Raw genomic sequence first — 15,130 nt, 5'->3', positions numbered from 1 at the left:
GAAGCATAATTCAGATTTTGCCAATTTGCTGCTTAAGTCTTTCCATGACTTTCTATTATGTTTAGAAAGCCCCTGACCATGACGCAGAGAAGGTCCTTCATATTCTGGCCCCAGCTCCCTCTTTGATGAGTCTCTGTCACTGAGTAGTACCTTGCCTTGTAATGTTCTGCCCCCAGATTAATTGTAGTGCCAAGAATTGGAGTTTAACACCTCCAAGTCACCAGCCCCCCCTCCAAAGGTACCTCAACTAAATGTATAATATGGTTTTATTGTTAAGTGTGATTTCTGTGCAAATATGCCTTTGAATTAAGTCCCCTACCTTTCTTCCCCCCAGTTGTTGTTTGGCTACCCCTAAACCCACTATAGAAATTCTGAGCACTCTCCTGCTTTCCTTTTTCCCCATGGCTGGCTCCTTTACCTACCCATTTAGATAGCAGGTCAAATGTCACCTCAAATGGCCTTTTCTACCCTATCTAAAGTACCCCTCAACTCCCTATCATGTTACCCTGTTTTATATTTTTCAGAGTATTTCTCTCTAATCAAAATTATCTTTTTTATTTATATATTTTTTAATTACCTTTTTACCCCTTCTAGAATATATGCTCTATGAAAATAAGGACCTTGTCTTTCTTATAATCTACTGTGAGTAGAAACTGACTAAATATTTGTTAAATAAATGAATATATGCAAACCACTCTGAGCATTGTTTTAAAAAGACTGCCTTTCCTCTCTCAAATTTATACATTGATTGCTAAATCGTTTTTATGCCATTTGTTAAACACAATAAATATGTATTCCCCTCAAATATATCATGATCTTGAAGATATATTCATTTTCCTTGATTAAATTAAGACCTGGGATTTTTTTTTTTAATAATAACTCTAGCAGCACCTTTGGCCTCTGCCAAGAACGTTTCCTGCTAAGGATTTTTTAAGCCTTAATCTTTACTGAAATTAGATGGTGGCAGTTGCTAAGCTGCCAGCTGTTAACATGATCTCTGCAGTAGGAATACAACATACAAACTTGAACGCTGTGGTCTCTAAAAACTCATAGTTAGCACTTACACGTGTGGACACAGACAGGTGTTGAACAGGTTGGCAATTGAAATCAAAATAGGAGGTTTCCCAGACCAGATGCAGACACCTCGTGGGACCTCAACAACTTAAGGTGTCCTGTGAAAAGTAGTGATGCCAAAACCTGATTTAATCCTGTCCTCAGATTAAAGTCTGTTTATATCCCCCAATTCTCAACAAATCCATTCTTTATTAAGAGTGGACTGGGTTAAGGATATTGAATGTTTATCATTGCTCTGTCTTTCCACTGAAAGGATTTTCGGTTGCAATATAATGTATTATATAAGCTTTGTTCAGTAATACACAAGTAAGCTTGTAAGTGAAAACAAATACTAGATCAGAACAGGTCAGACCACCTGCGTCTATCTAATTCCCTGGCATGTGGTGACGGGGCAGAGTGGAGGCTGCAAGACTCCTCCAGCTGGGAGCTCAGGGAGCAGGGTTACCCCCTGGTCCCTGTAGCTTACCTTTCAGCAGCATATTTTAACTATTAGTGCCGACTGATACTGACAGTTCTTTGAGTGCCGCTTCTCCAGATTATCTTTAATCTGGGTACTGGCTATCAAACCAGTAGCTACAGGCGTTAACACTATTCAGAAAGATTCACTTGAATTTACACTACAGATTTATTGTAGGGTTTGCCTCAGGAAGATGATCTAGCATGACCTTGCAAAAGAGATGGGTACAAGTGAGAGCTCATGGGGATATTGGGGGAATCAGAAGAAACATAAAATGCAGTCATTTTATGGAAATAGAACTAGGAACCAGTGAGTCAGAAGGATGGGATTCATGGTTAGTTGCTTCTGGAGTCTACGTGTTCAAAAGCCAAGCTGCACCTTTTTCAGTTGTACCCTGGGTCAGATTTCCTGATTGTCGATGACAGCTCTGTTAGTCATTGGTATTCTGTTACTCTCCCATCTGTACTCTTCGCTAAAACTCGAGGCCCAATTATCTATGACAGGTTCTGGGTCTGTTGGGTGACTATTCAGATGTTAAACAAAATATTAAAAGAAGTACAAAATAAAATAAAACAAGTGTTTAGTACTTTATCATTTAAATCACCATGGCTTTAGAAAGTAGATGATTCCTCCAAAGCTGGAGGTATTTTGGTTTTTGGGGATTTTTTTAGTATCCTTAAAGATATTGAAATTGGTACTTAAAATTTTATATATCCATCATGTTAAGAAATAATTATTGTTTAAAGTTAACTAGAAATGCAGTACTCAAAAATAAAGCATAGGGGCCGGCCCAGTGGCACAACGGTTAAGTTCACACGTTCCGCTTCTCAGCAGCCCGGGCTTCGCCAGTTCGGATCCCGGATGAGAACATGGCACCGCTTGGCACACCATGCGGTGGTAGGCGTCCCACATATAAAATAGAGGAAGATGGGCACGATGTTAGCTCAGGGCCAGGCTTCCTCAGCAAAAACAGGAGGACTGGCAGTAGTTAGCTCAGAGCTAATCTTCCTCAAAAAAAAGAAAAAAAAAAAAATAAAGCATAAAACAGCAACTTGACCCGTACTTCAAGTTATATAAATTAAAAAGCAACATTGATGTAAGCATTTTACACTGCATGTGAAAAAACGGGTAGCCTTTGGACAGGTAATTTTTAAGGCTAGATCTTAAATGGTAAGCAAATCTTTAGCATAAGTCTGGATTCTTTAACGCATGACAATGTGAACATAATTTATGCAAAGAGCTTTAAAGCTTAATCATTTTTTAAGAGAACAATTTTAAATACGTTGGAAATATATGTTCAAGATAATGTCCATTAGATATAGTTGGGATAATATCTAAAACTACGTTTAGGGGCATCTCCACTTTTTCTTCTCTTCTTCAGTCTCTTCATTTACATATTCGTTCAATAAGTGTTTTCAACAACATAATCACTAATGGAAAGAAACAACCTATGAGAGTGGAGAGAGAGAGACAGGGAGGGAGAAAAACAAGTGAGGCAGGAAAACAGAAGGCCAACACATGAAAGTCAGCAGTCTCATGTCATTCACGGCATGGAGGCGTGTGGCCCGAAAATCAGTTCAATCCCCACGTCAGTCAGGTGGCTTCACTGTGTTACAGCAACAAACTGCATCGCTAACCAAAATGAAATGACTATTAGAAGACACACAAGAATAGTGAGAGAAGGATGATGGTGCCCTGACAACTGGGTTTGATTTATTGAGACACGACTGCCTAACAGACAAGCACTGTGCTAGGTACTCCACCTTGGTTATCGCTAATTCTCTCAGAATCCTGTAAGGTATGTTATTGTTGTCTCTGTTTTACCGAAAATCAAACAGGTATATAAGCGTTAAAGTGATTTGCCCAAGGTCTTGTCAAAGATAAGTTGGAAAAAATAAGGATGAGTAATTGAGGGGGAAATGAAAGTGGGACTTGCATTTGAAATGGCAAGTTCCTTTGTTAAACTTAGTTTATCCCCCTGCTCTTCCCATTGAAATACCTTAATATGATTGTCTTCAGAGAGCCCTTTTCTGGCTCCATTGTGGAAAACAGGCCCCCTTCAATGTCACTTTCTTTACTCTGCTTTATTTTCCTTCAAAACAACTCACCGCTCAAAATTGTTTCGGGTAGCTCTTTATTTGTAATTTAGTCTTCTCCATTTTCACTGTCTGAGATTGTTTGATTTCTCTGATTTTTTTTTTTTTTTTTCTGATGCTGGGAACATTATTGTATCCGCAAAGCCTAGAAAAATTCACTGTTGATGCTCAATAAATATTTGTTCAATAAGGGAGGGGGAAAATACCCATAAGGACACGGAGAAAGATATGAAAATTGTAAATGCACATGAGACTAAATTGAGTTATTTACCATTCTGACTAGTAGACAGTGAAAGACTCATTCCCGGATCTCTAAAAAATAGCAAGGAAGGACCAGATATGTCTTCCTAGGAGACCAGATATGAAGGAGCACTCAGATCAGTCTTCAAACTATTTTGCTAATGTCCCCTAAAATAAAGTTATATAGATACAGATCATTGTAGACTTTTCATCAGAAATTTAAGTAGTTGCAGTGGATGCAATTTCTAAAAAAGAATTAGATGAATCATACACATGCCCAATAGAATCTATATACTGTTGTCATTTTATATCCACCTGTAACCATTGTGGATTGTATATTAGCTTTTTCTCCTTGAATTCTTATTTCCATGGCTCTTCCTAAGCAATTTTATTTTTAGGAAATAAATATTATTTTCCTATTACTTATGCTTCAAAATCTTCTTGACCACTCTATCATGGTTCTCTGCAATTAAAAAAAGTCTGCAAAATTGGAATTTAAAAAAAAACACCCTCAAGGAGCCAGCCCAGTGGTGCAGCGGTTAAGTGCTCACGTTCTGCTTCGGCGGCCTGCGGTTCGCCAGTTCGGATCCCCAGTGCGGACATGGCACCGCTCATCAAGCCATGCAGTGGTAGGCGTCCCACATATAAAGTAGAGGAAGATGGGCACGGATGTTAGCTCAGGGCCAGTTTTCCTCAGCAAAACAAGGAAGATTGGCAGCAGATGTTAGCTCAGGGCTGATCTTCCTCAAAAAAAAAAAAAAAACACGTTCTTGAGTTGAATTCCTAACCCCCAGTACTTCAGAATGTAACTTTGTTTGGAAATAGTGTTGTAATGAAGATGATGTCATACTGGAGAAGGATGAGCTACTAATCCAGTATTACTGGTGTCCTTATTTAAAAAGAAGGAATTTGGGAACAGATCTGCATAGATGGAGAAGGCCGTGTGAAGGTGAAGGCGTAGACCATAGACAGAGATGATGCTTTTACTAGCCAAGGAATGCCAAAAATGCCACAAGAGAGAAATAACGAACAGATTGTCCCTCACAGCCTCGGAAGAACCAACCCTCCCAACACCTTGATTTTAAGAGACAATAAGTTACTCTTGTTTAAACCAAATGAATAAATATAACCAGACAACAGAGCTATCAAATAGACAAAGAATAACATAGAAAAGAGAAAAAGCCCTTTTCTCTAAAAATAGCTTTGTCATAGCTATTTTTATGCTAACCACCCAGATTTATTTCCCCTTTTCCTGCTGTTTGAACGAGTCAAACTAGGTTACCTGAAGAAAAATAAAACAGTGAAAAGGAAAACAGCTCCTGTAAACAAAAGGCTTTAAATATGAAAAATTTCTTTTATATTGAAGTCTAATGGCAATTATGAGTAGCCTACCACTGGTAAAAGCGTGTAAGTATATGACAAATTTTGAAGAAAAGGTATTAAACAGTCAAATGTTGTTGGAAATGCCTATCTTAAGGAGCTGCATATGGCTTCCCTTCCCTCTTTATCTATAAATATTCTTAGAGGGACAAAGGGTTTCACATCAATGCCTTTTTTTGTTCATATTATTTTACAAATATAAACATGGAGAAGCCTGGCTCACCTAAATCAGTAGATGGAAACAGAAGTTTTGCCACAGTAGTATCATTCAGTTTCTCAAATGGTTTGTTGTAACCACCAAAAATGTAACAAACCAAAAATGGTTTGTTGTAAGAGATATACCACAAACAAAAGGCAAAAACACAAAGAGAAAGTAGGATGACAATGTTAAATTCAGAGCAAGTAAAATTTATGAGAAATATTAAACAGATCAAAGGATTATAATTTTATATTGATTAAAGATATCAACAATTACTATAAAACAAATGATGGTGATTTACTAAAGATGTACCTGAGAGAAGATACATAATAAAGCAAAAGTACCCCAAATTATTTACTACTCTGTGCGCTTTTCTTTCTCTCCCATCCTCTTAGTAGTTTTAGTTATCTTTGATTATAGAGTCTTATAGATATCTATATATCTCATAGCTATCTTAATAACTTCGTCAGAAATTAAAGGTAATTGGCTTATTGAGAATTCAGTTGTTTTTAAGTTTTAGAATGTGAATTATAAAATAATGTGGTATGTTAAAGGAATACCTAACTGGACTGAGGAGGCTTGTTTTTTAGACTCAAGATGACCATTTCCTTCTGGGTGACCTTGGGAAGGGCAGTTTCCTCATCCCTACACTCTGGAGTTAAGACCATTGACCTCATCTCTCAATAACAGTGTGTTTCAGAGAATAATCTTATGTTTTCTTTTCAGTGAAACTTAGCTCTGGGTTTAACTATTTGTGGTTTAATGAGACTTGAATCATCTAGGTATCATAGTCTCTGGTTTTCAAATGTATTCTCTTAAAATCCTCACCACATATTCAAAATCTATAATTTTATCAAATGTAACAATATTTTATTCCAGTGGTTAAATTTAATGATTAAATAATTACCTTATAGAATGTTAAGACAAGTTAAGACAATACTGTCAGAAAGTAAACCTATAATGTTGAGAAATCCAATTCTACGTATACTATTATATAATATTATCTTGTGTATATATAAATAAGATTTGGGATGAAATTATACATTTTCTTACGTTTCGTTACAATTCCAAAACTCACCATTTTTTGATCATTTTTAATTTGCAATACCTTCCAGTATTTTGGCTTTGCCTTTTTCTCTAAATAGAAATATAGAAAGATCTCACTACTTAAATGAATCAAATGTTTTTGAGAAGGTAAGAATTCTTTTTAATGTGAGTAATCACTCCCTAATTAGTTGTTTCCCAGGTTATTTTTTGGTTTTATTGTTTCATTTTGTTCTTCCTGAACTTTCTTAGCATTTTGTTGGCTTTCTTATGGCTATGAGCACATCGTAGCTATCTGTGTATCCTCAAGGAGAAAGCCCTGGTTCCTCCATGCCTCTTATAACTGTGCCCATCACACAGCGGGGGCTCAAGACAGGCTAGTTGGATGAAGTCATGAATTTGGCTTCATGTTTATTGTTTCCTGAACATTTTAAGTGGAGAGCTTGACATTTAAAAAAACCAAATATTACTTGTATGGCAAGTGGAGGAGGATTCATTTGAGAGTACAAGTTGGGTAATTTGGGCTGGTAGACTATTAGTGCTTTATTTTGTTTGGTTTTTTTAGCAAAATAAGTGTGTGATTGTACTTTAAAAAATAGTAGATTTTCAAATGTGGCTGAACAGAGTGTTTATCAAATTGACATAAGTTGAATTTCATGGAGAAATTAAAAGGCAGAGACTCTATGCCAGACACTGTGGGAGCCAGTGATTCAAAATCAAGGAGATAACACACAAGGAAATGCACTTAGAAAGGGAAAGGGGACAAGTTTGCATGGGTCTTGGAGAAGGAGTAGGGTTTTACCAAATTAGGAAATAGATAGAAAGTGGGCTTTTAAAAGTGAAGGTGATATTTTCCTGCTTGGGAGTTCAGGTGAAGACGTCTTGCCAGATAGTCTGTCTGGAGTCCCAAACACAGTGGTAGCTATGTATTCTAGCTAGTAATTGCTGGAGATGTTTGCAAGCCACACGAGGAAGGCAGGCCTTCCTGTGCTTTTCATCTGTCTCCCGGCGGGTTCCAGATTGTTTATGGGTGATGTGTCAGCAAACTTTCTGAGTCAGGTTTTTAAAACTCTTCCAAATGAAAGAATAAAATGGAAAACCTATGAATTATTTGCTCAGTGTATTTTTTATTTTGTTAATTGATCACAAAAGTATTACTTGTAATCGTCCCCTGATGTCTAATAATTTTAAGACAAATTTGAGCATATGTTTGATTGTATATACTAACCCCATCATAGATTTTTTTTTTCTGGAGTGTAGTGAAAAGGATATGTATAGTCTGTTTTATACATATAAAAGCTAGACCTTTTATTTAGAAACTCCATTAAAACAATTAGAATTGAAAGATTAACAAAAGGATTTAATTGGTGGTCTTGGCTAGTCCTAAAGATAATGAAGAGAATTCTTTTATGGCAAACACCTGGAAATGCTGGATAAAATATAATACACATCTTTTAAAATGTATAGCTGAACTACAAGAAGAAAGGAAAACCTCAGGGGACCAAATAGTGAAGCTGTTCAGTTGATGCTGTAACTGCAGGGGGGCTGGAGTATGGGATGAGGGGTGTTGATGTTCATATTTAGGGGCTTTGGATTTTATCGTTCCCTCAGAAGACGAAAACATACTGTGAGGCATTCTCAGAGTGGGAATTTGGATCAGAAATCTTCTCATAAAGTACTTAAAAGAGCTAGATCTCAGGAAATGGTAGGCTAGGAAACAAACTGCCCTCAGCCTAGTAATTTGTGTTTGGCCTTAGGCTCTGAGTGTGGAGTAAAAAGACCCCTGAGAATTTGTAGCTATTAGCCTATACTCAGAGAATATTTAAATTCTAACTTATTTTATCCAAATATAAGGGAAATACCTAAGGTAAGAAATTAATATTTTAAAAAGTTCATCTGGATTGGTGATATATCTGGAGCATATGGCATTTGAAGAAATTTTTTTGGAGAGAAGAACCCTTAACCTAGGCTTTATAAGATATCCACAGATAAAATTGTGCTGAATATGAGCTCATAATCAAAATTACAAAACAATAAACCAATTACTTGATTTTCAGTAATAGAACTAGCACACATACAAACTATAAAATAATTGTATTTAAGGCGATGAAATTTATAAGGTTCAAAAGTATAAGAACAAAACAAAAAACTGCATAACACTATGAAAAATGAACAAGCAGATTTGCAGCAGGACTATATAGAACTACTACTAAAAATTTAAAACAGTCACTGAAATTACAAGCTTGTTGGACAAGTTAAACAGTAGATTAGACACATCTGAAGAGAAAATTAGTGATGTAGTTAATGATAGAATATTATAATCTGAAGAAATTACTCAGAACTCTCAGCATGAAGAAATGAAGAGACAAGCTATTTTAAAAGGTTGAAAGATATGGAGGACAGAATCTACAGTTCCAAGATACTTCTGATAGAATTTAAAGACAGAAGAGGAAAAGTGGAACAGAATCGACGCTTGAAAAGATCATGAACAAGATTCTAAAACTGATGAAAGTCGTGAGTTATCGGAAATAAAACAAATAACAAGGATAAACATAAAACTCCTAGAAATTTCACAATGAAACTGAAAGTTAACAAAGATAAAGAGAACGTTTAAGAGAAACCAGAGAGAAAAAGGCAAGTTAACAACAAGGGAACCACAATTGGACTTCCATCAGACTTCAACATGGATATATAAGCCTTCTGACATACTGTCTTCAAAGTGCTGAAATACTGTCTAACCAACTAAGATGGTAAGATGGGAGCTGGTCATGGGAGTAAAATCCTCAAAGTTTCTTGTATTCAGGAGGAGATAAGTTAAAAACAAAAACAAAATGATTTAAGAGATCACTACGAGAATAAAAACAGAATGTATAGTTTCTGCCCTATCAGGGGAAAACCGATTTTGTTAATGTTTAATAGAGACAGAATAAGAGAAAAAGCAGCACTGTAAACAGCAAGAGCAAAATAAGATACTAGAAATAAATCCAAATATATCACTAAATATAACAAATGATCTTCACTTGCCTGTTAAAAGACTAGATTTTTAGGGCTTTAAAAAATCCAATTATGTATTGTTTATAGGAATTTAAAATAAAACAGAATAATTGAGAATGAAGAGATGAGAAAACATTCCCAGGCACATACTAACCAAAAGAAAGGTTGTATAGCTCTGTGAACATCCAGCAAAATAGACTGCAAGGCAAAAAACAGTATTAGGGATGGGGGGAACAAAAGGCCGCTACATAAATACAAACAGGAAAAGTTTACCAGCAACATTAGATTAGTCCTAGAAAGATATAACAATCCTACACATATATGTGTAAGATTACATATCTTCAAAAAATATAAAGCAACGTTTGAGAGAATTGTATGAAGAATTCACAGATGGATGGCCTTGGTGGGAAATTTTAACATACCTCTCAATAATTGATGCATGAGAAGAAGTATTAGAAAGATGTAGAATATTTGACTTCACAATTAGTTAAATGCAATGGACATAAATAATCGCTGAGCAATAATTGCAAAAGATGTGTTCTCTTTAAGGAAACAGAGAACATTAATAAAGGCTGGTCATGCAGTAGACAATAGAGCAGGTCTCAAAAAATACCAAAATTCTGAATCATTCTGATCACAATGGAATTACTTTAGAACTCAATAAGGAAAACATAACCACAAATCCAAATTTAAAAGCACACTTATTAATAGCTCGTGTAAAAAGAAATAATGAAAAATAGTTAGAACAGCACTTATGAAAATGCTACACATAACTTGAAATGAACCTAATGGGAACTTAGAATAAACTTAAATGTGTATTTTAATAATGAGTAACAACTGAAAATGAATAAGCTAAGTAGATGAATTTAAAAATTCATAAAAGAATAAAATTAACCCCCAAACAAGAAGGGAGAAATAGTAAAGATAGCAGAAATTAAGAAATAGAAAGTAAAAAGTAGAGAGGATTAACAGAATGCAAAGATATTCTTTGCAAGTACTCAAAAAAGTAGATAAACCTCTGGCAAAATTGATTATGGAAAAGGGTATGAATGACTAAATAATACATTAGAAAATGAGCAAACTGTATGATCAGGAAACCCCAAGTGGCTAATAAAAATACCAGGAAATGCTTAGTGCTATTGGTAATAGGAATTGTAAACTCAAGTAACAGCAAGATACCATTTCCACCCACCAAAACGGGTTAAAAATAGACTCAAAATACCAAGTTTGGCAAAGATGTATAGTATTAGGAGCTGTCTTATACCACTGGTGTATGTATAAATTGGAAAGGAGTTTGGCAATATCTAGTTAAGATGAAGGTACATATGCCCTACAACCTAGCAATTCCACTCCTTAGTGTAGTCCTTTAGTAGCTCTCTCACATGGGGGGCAAGTGATGTACCAAGAATGGGCCATTGTGGCATTATTTATGAAGGCAACAAGTAGAAGAAACTGAAAGCATCATTAGGACATTGGGTAAGTGTGACAATTCAAGTGACAGACTATGTATCAAGACACTTAAGCATCACATTGAACTTTTGCAGGGGGAAATTGCAGAGCAATGTATATGACTGATTCATATAAGGTTTTAAAATGTGCAAAAAATACATGATTTTGCTAAGTTACTTATGTGATATTGTGATTTATAATAAGAAATGTATACTTGATTTTCATCCCCATTCTGGCACAGAGCTTCTAAAACCTTTGGAATTTCCTAAGTACAGTCATGCACCACATAATGTTTTGGTCAACGATGGGGCCACGTATATGACAGTGGTCCCATAAGATTAATACTGATGTGGGGTCGGTGAGCCGAGGAGTCGAAAGAAAGATTTCTTAGACTCTCAAGATCTGGCAGTAGTGCTCTTTTATTTAGAGAATAGTGTGGAATAGCATGGGGACAGGACCCATGGGCAGGCAGAGCTCCTGCTGCTGCCCTGAGTTGAGGGTTAGGGCTAATTTTATAAGGCATGGGTACGTGACTTATTTTTACTGGAAAAAAAGAAAAGATGATGTAAAAAGTCATTAAATGATTTCAGTGCAGATGGGGTCTGGTTATTGTGCGGTCATATAACTTTAGATACGAATCTGGCCATATAGATCGGCATGCAGGTGAGGATGCCCCGGGCTTCTCTCCCTGGGGCAGTCCTAATTCATACCATAAAAAAAGTCCACTGGGTCACATAGTTTGGCATGTAGGCCAGGTCACCTTGGGCTTCTCTGGCTGGGGCAGCCTTAATCCACATCATAATACCATGTAGCCTAGATGTGAGGTACGCTATACCATCTAGGTTTGCGCAAGTACACTCTTTGATGTTTGCACAAGGACGAAGTAGCCTAAGGACACATTTCTCAGAAGTATCCACATAATTAGGCAATTCATGACTATAAGGAGAGTGTCTTCTGTTATGTTAATGAGGTGACTTTTAAACCCCACCTAAGGATGGGGGCAGGTTGCCAGGAGAACCAACCTGATTAAAGGTTTGGAACTTTCGGTCCCACCTCCCTGACCTTTGGGGAGGGGAGGGGGCTGGATGTTGAATAAATCACCAATGGCCAATGATTTAATCAATCACATTTATGTAATGAAGTCTCCATAGAAACCCAAAAGAAGGGAATTCAAAGAGCTTCCAAGGTGGTGGACATGTGGAGATTTGGGGAGAGTCGTGTGGTGGGAGAGACCAGAAGCTCCTCGCCCTTTCCCCGTACCTTGCCCATCTAGCTGTTCTTGAGTTATATCCTTTTATAATAAACTAGTGATCTAGTGAGTAAATGAGTTTCTTGAGTTCTGTGAGCCACTCTAGCAAATTAATCAAACCCAAGGAGAGAGGGGTCACAGGAACCTGTGGTCTATAGCCAGTTGGTCAGAAGCAGAGGTGAGAACTTGGACTTGCAGCTGGTCTCTGAAGTACGAGGAGGGGATTGTGGGATCCTCCAATCTGCAGCCAGTTGGTCAGAAACACAAGTAACAGCCTGGACTTGCTACTGGTATCTGAAGTGCGGGGGGGCAGTCTTGTAGGACTGAACCCTTAATCTGTAGAACCTAATCCTGTCTCCTCGTTGCTAGTGTCAAAATTGAATTAAATTGTAGGACACCCAGCTGGTGTCTGGAGCATTGCTTGTTGATGTGGAAACACCACACACACACACACACACACACAAACACACACACGCTGGAATTGGGTCTAGGAACCTAAAAGAATTTATGTGTAATAAAAGTTATAAAACATGCCTGAAAATAATAAACACAAAATTCAGCATGGTGATTACCTCTGTGGGAAGAGAAAAGGAAATGCGTCTGAGTAGGTATATTATAAGCATCTGTCCAAAAAAAAAACTTAAAGCATATCTGTCTATCTATAAGAAGTTATGATTCAACAAAGCTGGATGGTGGGTATATATCCATGCTAGTATATTGTACTTTTGTTAATGTTTGAAATATTTCAGAATATTTTTAAGATAACACTATGTTAAATTACTTTATGGAAGAATAGTGGTACTTTCGGCTGAGTTATTGTCCATAAGTAAGAGAATGAGTTTCTTTTTAGAATAAGTAATAGAAATGTAATGTTATTCTACTCACTCCCTCCCCCCACCAAAAAAAGTCCCACAATCATACCTTTTGACACAAGGAAACTGAAGCCTTCTTTATATGGGAGCCACTGGGTTTCATCTGTCAGCCTTATGCATAAGAGGTGAAAAAGTAAATTCATTGACAGTCTACAAGATGAGGAAAGAAAAGGGAAATTTAAGAGCAGCAAGAACCACAGGTGTCTTCAGTTATTGGCTTCACTGTTCCCAAACAAGGCTTTATGTTTTTTTCCAAAATGGAAATAGTTGTTCAGTCATGCATCACTCTGAGAAATGCATTAGGTGATTTCGTCATGGTGCAAACATCATAGTGTGTACTGACACAAACCTAGATGGTATAACCTAGTACACACCTAGTCCGTATGTTACTATTATGTGACCACGGTCGTATATGCGGTCCATCATTGACCAAAACATTGTTAAGCAGTGCATGACTGTACTCTTTTTTTCTCATTAAAAAGTAATTTATATTCTTTGAAAAAAACTCAAACACTGAAAAAGTAATTTAAAATAACCTATAATTGCACCACCCAATAATAATCACTATAAATAATTTAGTATATCCTCATATAGAATTTATATATGTATATGTATGTTTGTGTATATGTATGTATAGTGTTGTATGTGTTTGTGTATATGTATGTGTAGTGTTTACCCATAAAAGAACATTTCTTCATTTTTGTTTTTAACCTTCTCTTTATGTTATAATATTTCCTGGAAATAGTTCCATGCCCAGACAAAAAAATCTGTCACATCTCTTTTAATGGCTATATGGCATTATACTGTGTGGTCATGCCATAATGTATTTAACAAACCACTGTTGGTTTTTCAATTTTTTCATGTGTAATGTTGCAGTGAATACCCTGCACGTGTATCTTTGAATATTTGTCCATTTATTTCCCTGGGATAAGTGCTTAGAAATTTTGCTGGATCAAACGGAATACATAGCAAATAGTAAGGCTTTTTGTATCAGTCAGGGTTCTCCAGAGAGGCCAGCAGCCTGGAGTAGGAGTTGATGCTGCAGTCTTGAAGCAGAATTTCCTCTTCTCTGGTTAACCTAAGTGTTTGATCTTAGATATCACTTCATATTGATATTAGTTCTTTGTTGACTATATGTTTTGCATACATCTTCTCTTGGTCTGTGGCTTTGCCTTTTTATTTTCTTCATGGTGTCCTTTAATGAGAATTTTTTAATTTTAACGTAGTGCATGTAATCATTTTTTCTTTCATAATTAGCTCCTTTTTGAGTTCTCTTTAAGTAATCTTTGTCTATTGAAAGGTATTATGTTTCCTTAGTTTCATTTCATGTTTAAACGTGGAAAAGGGATATACTTCACATTAACCAAACTGTTTTCCATGGACTCTTGTGTTGTAGGATATTTTTCAACTTAGATATTTATTAGTCCACCAAACATTCTTTTCTCCTTCTGGGAATGGCACCTCCCCCTCTGTATTTTGGAGGAACTTCTAAGAGCCTGCCTATTGTAGCATTCAGCATTATTTGCCACAGATGTGAGCTCTTGTCCCAACCTGGGGCTAATAATGGTACTTTTGCCCTATGGCCACAGTGATCGGTCCAAATATGGCCTTATGACCCAAGCTGGGACAATCAGGGAGGAGACTGCAGAGCTGTTGGCAACTATATTCTAGCCCCATGAGACTTCAGCACAAGAAAATGAAGCCAGTTCCAAAAGAGAAGCGTAACGGAGAGATGGAGCAGATCTCTTAATGGCTGCCAAGAACTTACTCCACTCTGTCTGGACCTTCTTGTGGGTTTGGTTATGTGGACCAATAAATTCCCAACTTTTATTGAGATCTTTTTTTTTTTTCACTTTGGTTAAAATCTTGAAATAAGTGTGCTTGAAAATGTGGTTCCATGAATATGTAAGTTTGACAATGCTCCTAACATATCTCACTCATAGAGATTTGTAACATGTGTTAGCGTATTAAAGGCCATAAGAAAACCTGCAGTAAAAGAAGCCTGTTTATCTTTATTTAACCCAGTGATTCCCAAATTTATTTTTAACATGAATGCTTTTTTGTGGCACTTCTATT

At 36.5% G+C, this 15,130-nt stretch overlaps 1 protein-coding gene across 12 annotated transcripts in view; it reads left to right on the top strand.

Moving 5' to 3' along the window:
- Positions 1-15,130, top strand: part of CADPS2 (calcium dependent secretion activator 2) — a 495,842-nt gene that overhangs the window by 324,445 nt on the left and 156,267 nt on the right. The window lies entirely within an intron of this gene.

This window comes from Equus caballus, chromosome 4, assembly GCF_041296265.1.
Source record: "Equus caballus isolate H_3958 breed thoroughbred chromosome 4, TB-T2T, whole genome shotgun sequence".
In the NCBI taxonomy this organism is placed as follows: domain Eukaryota; kingdom Metazoa; phylum Chordata; class Mammalia; order Perissodactyla; family Equidae; genus Equus; species Equus caballus.
This window is presented reverse-complemented; position numbering and strand designations above follow the sequence as displayed.